The sequence below is a fragment of the Triticum aestivum genome, chromosome 7A (assembly GCF_018294505.1).
Source record: "Triticum aestivum cultivar Chinese Spring chromosome 7A, IWGSC CS RefSeq v2.1, whole genome shotgun sequence".
Lineage (NCBI taxonomy): Eukaryota > Viridiplantae > Streptophyta > Magnoliopsida > Poales > Poaceae > Triticum > Triticum aestivum.
The window spans coordinates 118,386,040-118,393,908 of record NC_057812.1 but is presented as its reverse complement, the minus strand read 5'-3'; positions in this window follow the sequence as shown (position 1 = coordinate 118,393,908).

The following is a 7,869-nucleotide window of genomic DNA, read 5'->3' as shown; positions in this document are numbered from 1 at the left end:
TGGACTGCAGCTAAGCCTCCGAGTGGGAGCCTGGCTTGCCACTCCATAGGATTTTCAAATACTTAGGGGAGTACTGGACTACAGCTAAGCCCCCGAGTGGGAGGCTGGCTCGCCACTCGGTAGGATTTTCAAATACTTAGGCGAGTACTGGACTGCAGCTAAGCCTCCGAGTGGGAGGCTGGCTCGCCACTCGCCAGGATTTTCAAACACTTAGGCGAGTACTGGACTGCAGCTAAGCCCCTGAGTGGGAGGCTGGCTCGCCACATGGTAGGATTTTCAAATACTTAGGCGAAACGGGTTCGCAGCTAAGCCCCCGAGTGGGAGGATGGCTCGCCACTCGGTAGGATTTTCAAATACTTAGGCGACTACTGGACTGCACCTAAGCCTCCAAGTGGGAGCCTGGCTCGCCACTCGGTAGGATTTTCAAATACTTAGGCGAGTACTGGACTGCAGCTAAGCCCCCGAGTGGGAGGCTGGCTCGCCACTCGATAGGATTTTCAAATACTTAGGCGAGTACTGGACTGCAGCTAAGCCTCCGAGTGGGAGCCTGGCTCGCCACTCCATAGGAGTTTCAAATACTTAGGCGAGTACTAGACTGCAGCTAAGCCCCCGAGTGGGAGGCTGGCTCGCCACTCGGTAGGATTTTCAAATACTTAGGTGAGTACTGGACTGCAGCTAAGCCTCCGAGTGGGAGGCTGGCTCACCACTCGGCAGGATTTTCAAACACTTAGGCGAGTACTGGACTGTAGCTAAGCCCCCGAGTGGGAGGCTGGCTCGCCACTCGGTAGGATTTTCAAATACTTAGGCGAAACGGTTTCGTATCTAAGCCTCCGAGTGGGAGGCTGGCTCGCCACTCGGTAGGAAATTATTTTTACAAACTTAGGCAAAACGGATTCGCATCTAAGCCACCCGCTGGGGGATTTCTCATGCAAACAAAAGCAATAACCATCACTAGGAAAATTATACCGCTCTTGTCTTTGATAAATAAACTATAGAAGTTTTTCTTATTACATCTCATCCGAGTGAGAATTCAAGTATAAAAGGGGCGGAGCAGCTCCGCATTCCAGGCTTGTGGCTCATCAATCTGGTGATCGACATTATAAAGGTGGTACGCTCCGTTGTGGAGAACTCTGGTGACTATGAAGGGACCTTCCCATGTAGGAGCGAGTTTGTGTGGTTTCTGTTGATCCACTCGGAGGACCAAGTCTCCTTCTTGGAAGGCTCGACTCTTCACATTTCTGGCATGGAATCGACGCAAGTCTTGCTGATAGATGGTCGATCGGATCATGGCCATTTCTCTTTCTTCTTCCAGGAGGTCGACTGCGTCCTGCCGGGCTTGTTCTGCTTCACCTTCAGAGTAGAGCTTGACTCGGGGTGCGTTGTGAAGTCGGTCACTTGGCAAAACTGCTTCGGCCCCGTAGACCAGAAAGAATGGGGTTCTTCCGGTTGATCGGTTCGGGGTTGTCCTCAATCCCCAAAGGACTGATGGAAGCTCATCGACCCATGCACCTGTTGCGTGCTTGAGATCACTCATCAATCGAGGTTTCAGTCCTTTGAGAATTAGGCCGTTTGCTCTTTCCGCTTGTCCATTCGACTGGGGGTGAGCGACCGAAGCGTACTCGACTCGTGTGCCCTGAGAGGCGCAAAAGGCCCTGAATTTGTCGGAATCGAAGTTTGACCCAATGTTAGTGATGATGCTGTGCGGAACTCCATATCTGAATATCAACTCTCTGATGAAACTGATAGCAGTGCAAGCATCAAGATTCTTGATAGGCTTAGCTTCAATCCATTTGGTGAACTTGTCAACTGCTACTAGCACATGAGTGAAGCCGCTCCTGCCTGTTCTCAGTGGTCCAACCATGTCCAGCCCCCAAACAGTGAAGGGCCAGACGAGTGGAATGGTTTTCAGGGCTGACGCAGGCTTGTGCGACATATTGGAGTAATACTGACATCCTTCACATTTGTCGACTATCTCTTTTGCCATTTCATTGGCCCTTGGCCAGTAGAATCCCGCTTGGTATGCTTTGGCCTCAATGGTCTGAGAGGACGCATGATGACCACATGTCCCCGAGTGGATATCATCAAGGATCATCTGACCTTCTTCTGGTGTTATACACTTCTGACTGACTCCTGTCGCGCTTTCTCTATACAACTGTCCCTTAATGACTGTAAAGGCCTTGGATCGACGGACGATCTGTCGAGCCTCTTCCTTGTCCTCTGGGAGTTCTTTCCTTAGGATGTACGTGATGTACGGTATTGTCCAGTCGGGAGTGATGACCAAGACTTCCATGACCAGGTCGACCACAGCTGGAACTTCAACTTCAGTCGGATCCGTGGCACTTTTTGGCTGCGGGGCTTCTTCAGTGAAGGGATCCTCCTGAACTGATGGTGTGTGGATGTGTTCCAAAAACACATTGCTGGGAATGGCTTCTCTTTTGGAACCTATTTTTGCCAAATCATCAGCTGCTTGATTTTTCAGTCGGGGTATGTGATGAAGTTCTAACCCCTCGAATTTCTTCTCCAGCTTTCTCACTGCATTGCAATAACCAGTCATGGCTGGACTTCTGACGTCCCACTCCTTCATCACCTGATTAACCACCAAATCTGAGTCGCCATAGACCATGAGGCGACGGACGCCGAGTGAAATGGCCATGCGCAACCCATATAAAAGTGCTTCATATTCTGCCTCGTTATTGGAGGAATCAAAGTGGATTTGAAGAACATATCTGAGCTTATCTCCTCGGGGGGAGACCAATACCACTCCGGCACCGGAACCATTCAGCATTTTGGAACCGTCGAAGAACATGGTCCAATGCTCCGAGTGAACCTGAGTCGGCAGTTGCTGTTCAATCCACTCGGCGACGAAATCTGCTATTGCCTGGGACTTGATAGCTTTCTTTGCCTCAAACTTGATATCTAGAGGAAGGAGTTCAATCGCCCATTTTGCCACTCGACCAGTTGCATCTCTGTTATGCAGGATCTCTGACAATGGAGCGTCGCTGACGACTGTAATGGAATGATCAGAGAAGTAGTGAGCAACCTTCTTTGTGGTCATATAAATCCCATATACAAGCTTCTGATAATGAGGATATCTTTGCTTCGACGGGGTCAAAACTTCAGAAATATAATATACTGGGCGCTGAACTTTGAAGGCTTTTCCTTCTTCTTCCCGCTCGACCGTAAGTACCGTACTGACGACTTGTCCCGTGGCTGCGATGTAAAGCAGCAAAGGCTCCTTGCTGATTGGGGCAGCAAGCACCGGCTGGGTGGAGAGCAGAGCTTTGAGCTCTGCAAACGCTGCATCAGCTTCAGGAGTCCACTCGAACTTGTCAGACTTCTTCATCAATCGGTAAAGAGGCAATGCCTTTTCACCGAGACGAGATATGAATCGACTTAAAGCGGCCAAGCAACCAGTAAGCTTCTCGACGTCGTGCACTCTCACAGGACTTTTCATTCGGAGTATAGTACCGACTTTTTCTGGATTGGCGTCGATTCCTCGTTCGGAAACGAGAAAACCGAGTAATTTTCCGCCAGGAACTCCGAGTGTGCACTTTGATGGATTAAGCTTGATATCATACCTCCTGAGGTTGGCAAAGGTTTCAGCAAGGTCAGTCAGCAGGTCGGAACCCTTCCGTGACTTGACCACAATATCATCCATGTATGCTTCTACATTCCGACTGATTTGAGTGAGCAAACACTTCTGAATCATCCGCATGAATGCGGCTCTGGCATTCTGGAGGCCGAACGGCATGGTAACATAATAGAAGCACCCGAATGGAGTGATGAAAGCTGTTTTGATCTCGTCGGGTCCATACAGACGGATCTGATGGTACCCGGAATAGGCGTCTAAAAAAGACAGTCGCTCACATCCCGCAGTCGAGTCGACTATCTGGTCGATGCGGGGGAGAGGAAAATGATCTTTCGGGCAGGCCCGATTGATACGTTTAAAGTCAATGCACATGCGAAGTGACTTGTCCTTCTTGGGGACCATGACAACGTTGGCGAGCCACTCGGAGTGGTAGATCTCTCGGATGAACTCTGCTGCTAAGAGCCGAGCCACCTCCTCGCCAATAGCCTTTCTCTTCTGGACGGCGGACCATCGGATATGTTCTTTGACAAGTTTTATTTTTGAGTCGACTCGTAGGCGATGCTCAGCCAGCTCCCTGGGAACACCTGGCATGTTAGAAGGCTTCCATGCGAAAATGTCCCAGTTCTCACGGAGGAACTGGATGAGCGCTTCTTCCTATTTGGAGTCAGGTGTTGTTGAGATATGATTTGGAGCAGCGCTGGGATTGGTCGGGTGGATGTGAGCTGTCTTCGTTTCGCCAGACAACTGAAAAGCTGATTCTGTAGCGGGCTTCTTGGCTCGCAACAAATCACTCGGGTCTGCAGTCTTCTGGTATTCCTGCAGCTCCACCACTGCCATCTGAGCATCAGCGATCTTTGAACCTTTCTGAAAACACTCTTCTGCTTTCTTCCGATTGCCCGTAACAGTGATCACACCTTTGGGACCAGGCATCTTCAATTTGAGATACACATAACATGGTCGGGCCATGAAGCGTGCATAAGCCGGCCTGCCCAAAATAGCGTGATAGGCACTCTGGAAATCTACAACTTCGAACGTCAACTTTTCTTTGCGGTAATTCTTGGAATCACCGAAAACCACATCAAGAGCAATCTGGCCGAGTGATTCAGCCTTCTTCCAGGAATGACTCCATGGAAACTCATGTTGCTGGTACTGAGTCTGGACATCGGAATGCCCATCCCTTTCAACGTCTCAGCATATAGTATGTTCAAACCACTGCCACCATCCATCAAGACTTTGGTCAGTCGAGTGCCTTCAACAACTGGGTCGACCACCAAAGCTTGCCTCCCAGGGGTGGCAATGTGCGTTGGGTGATCGGACTGGTCGAATGTGATGGCAGTCTGAGACCACTTCAGATAACTGGGTGTCGCCGGAGCAACCATATTCACCTCTCGGTTGATAACTTTCAGTCGACTTTTGCTTTCAACATCAGCAAAAATCATCAGGGTGGAATTGACCTGGGGGTATCCATCGTCACTATCTTCCTTGTCCTCAACTTTGTCCGACTCCTTTTCCTTATCTTTGGGCTGCTTGCCCTGGAACTGCTGGATCAAGAGTCGACACTGTCGAGTGGTATGTTTCGGGTAAATGAAATTACCCTCTTCATCTTTCTTGGTGTGGATGTGACATGGCAAATCCAACACATCATTTCCGTCCTGGTCTTTAACTTTCTTGGGGTTCCAAGGTCCTTTGGGTTTCCCCTTAAACTTTCCTTGAGTTACAGCCAAGGCTTCCCCAGGAGCAGCTGGCTCGGCTTTCCGCTTCTGTTTCCGATTGGAATTTCCTCCTCCGGTTTCTTGAGCGACTGACTTGAGCTTGCCACTCCTGAGTCGATCCTCATCTTCACCATTAGCGTACTTGGTGGCAATCTCCATCATCCGATTCAGAGACATATCTCCGGTTCGACCGAATTTCAGATTCAGTTCTCTGTACTTGACGCCTTCTTTGAAGGCACAGACTGCTTGGTGGTCAGGCACATTCTCTACCGTGTGATGTAACGTGATCCATCTCTGGATGTAATCCCTCAAAGTTTCATTCGGCTTCTGCACGCAAGACCGCAGTTCCGTCAGCCCTGCCGGTCGCTTGCATGTTCCTTCAAATGTGGTGACAAACACTCGGGCGAGATCTTCCCAAGTGTAAATGCTGCTGGGTGCTAACTGATTCAGCCACGCTCTGGCCGAGCCCTCCAACATGAGAGGCAGGTGCTTCATGGCCACTTCATCATTGCCCGCCAATCTGGACGGCCACTCGGTAGTCTTCAAGCCAAGTATCGGGCTTGGACTCACCAGTGAACTTACTGACTCCAGTCGCCAACCTGAAGTTGGGAGGAATCACAGCGGCCCTGATGGCTCTACTAAAGCACTCTGGCCCCGAAACATGTACTCTGCTGCTGGTAGGTGCATCTCTGTCGTGACCTTCTCGGTGAGCCCTGTTCCTGTCGACCAAACCTTGAACGAGAATGGATCTTGCATCAAAGCCTGGTTCCCTGGGGTCGACTGGAATCCTTCGCCCAACACTATGAGGGCGCCTGTCATCTTACTGTCGAGGCGCATATGACCCGCTCCTCGGGGGAGGGGTGGGCACTCGACGTCGATCGTCATGATCGAATTGGTGATCATACTACTCACGGTTCCCTTACTGATTATGCCGGTCCCCACGCCACTCACACCTCGGGGGCGATCTTGGGCTATGAGCCGACTGGACTGTGTCTGCAGCAACGGATCTGCTATGAATCCTGTTCCACGACTGAGAAACAGCGGAATTCTGGTCTCCTGCTGCCAGGAGTAATGCTCTAATCTGCAGCAAGCCTCTGCCAGCCTCCGACTGGGAAGGCTAAATCGACTCTGCTATACGGGTTGCAGCTGCTATGTTTTGAATCAGAGTTCGATATACCTGCGGGGGCGGAAAGAGCTGACGTCGACTGGATTCTGGAACCCGTTGTTGTGCACGCTCGTCGAGTGCTCGCTGGAGGTTCTCCAGTCGGGTGCGCTCAGCCAAGTTTGCCAGGTGCGCGTCCTCTAAGGCACGAGCCTCGGGGGTTTCTCCAACGATAGGAGTGTGTAGTGCATCCATGTTCCGGCAACAAAGTTCTTCTCTCTGCAGCGACGTGAGAGGCTCGGGGAGATATTCCTCATGGGGACGTGACGGGTCGCCCCCACCTGCGCCTCCATCGGTGCGGGGAAAACCGGGAGGACTGGGTGGTCCATCGACCATCAGAACCTCCACCGCTGGATGACTGTTGTCGCACTCGGATGCGGTCTCTGCAAAGCCAGTCGACAGGTCGAACAGGCCGTAGAGGGATTCGTTGGGCTCGATCGCCGCGACTTGAGGGGTGGCCGACTGGCGTGCCACCACGTGTCTCATCCATCGCTGAAGTCTCGACCGACCGGAGCGCTTGCGCCGGTGGGAAACAGGGAGGGAGGACAGCAAGGAGCCGACCGATAGTGGGTCGACGGTTGCCGCAAGAGGACGCCACGGACGCACGTGCGAGAGTGCATCGCCCGGCGGACAGGGAGTGCGTCCACGTCGAGCGGAGCCTCCTGAAGCCAAGCGGAGTCGTCGGCGATGAACGTGAGCGCGCCGAGACGGATCTCGCGGCCCTCCACCAAAACTCCGCCAGAAACCATGATGATTTGGATCGGAAAAGATCGCAACTCCTCCAACAAATCGCTAAAACACCTGCCCCACGGTGGGCGCCAATTGTCGTGGTTCTAAGTCTGACAGTAATGTAGGGGGTAGGTATGGAGAGGCAAGATCTTAGCTATGGAGAAGTTGTAAGCACACGAGGTTTACGAGTTCAGGCCCTTCTCGGAGGAAGTAATAGCCCTACGTCTCGGAACCCGAAGGCGGTTGAGTGGATTATGCGTGTATGAATTACAGGGGTGCGAACCCTTTACACTGAGGAGGGGGTGGCTTATATAGAGTTCGCCGAACCCCTCCGACCCTTAGTTGTGCAGGGTCTTAAATACATTAAGGTCGGGCGTTACTGGTAACGCCTCTAATAAAGTGCTATGATGACCATAAAAGCTACTTAATAACCGACCGTTACCGTGCGGAGTGCCTTTAGGTCTCCTTGACGTCGGGTGGCTGGATCTTGGTCGAGTGATTGCTTCTTGGTCGAGTGTTTTCGAGTGTGTCGAGTGGAACACCTCCAAGTCGATTGGAAGGTGATTTATTCTTGAGATGTCATTGGGTAGGGCAGTTGGGACAGGTCCATGACCCTACCCTAGGTACATGGCTTCATCACCTGCGTCATCGTTGCCTGTGTGGCCTTGCCGAGGATG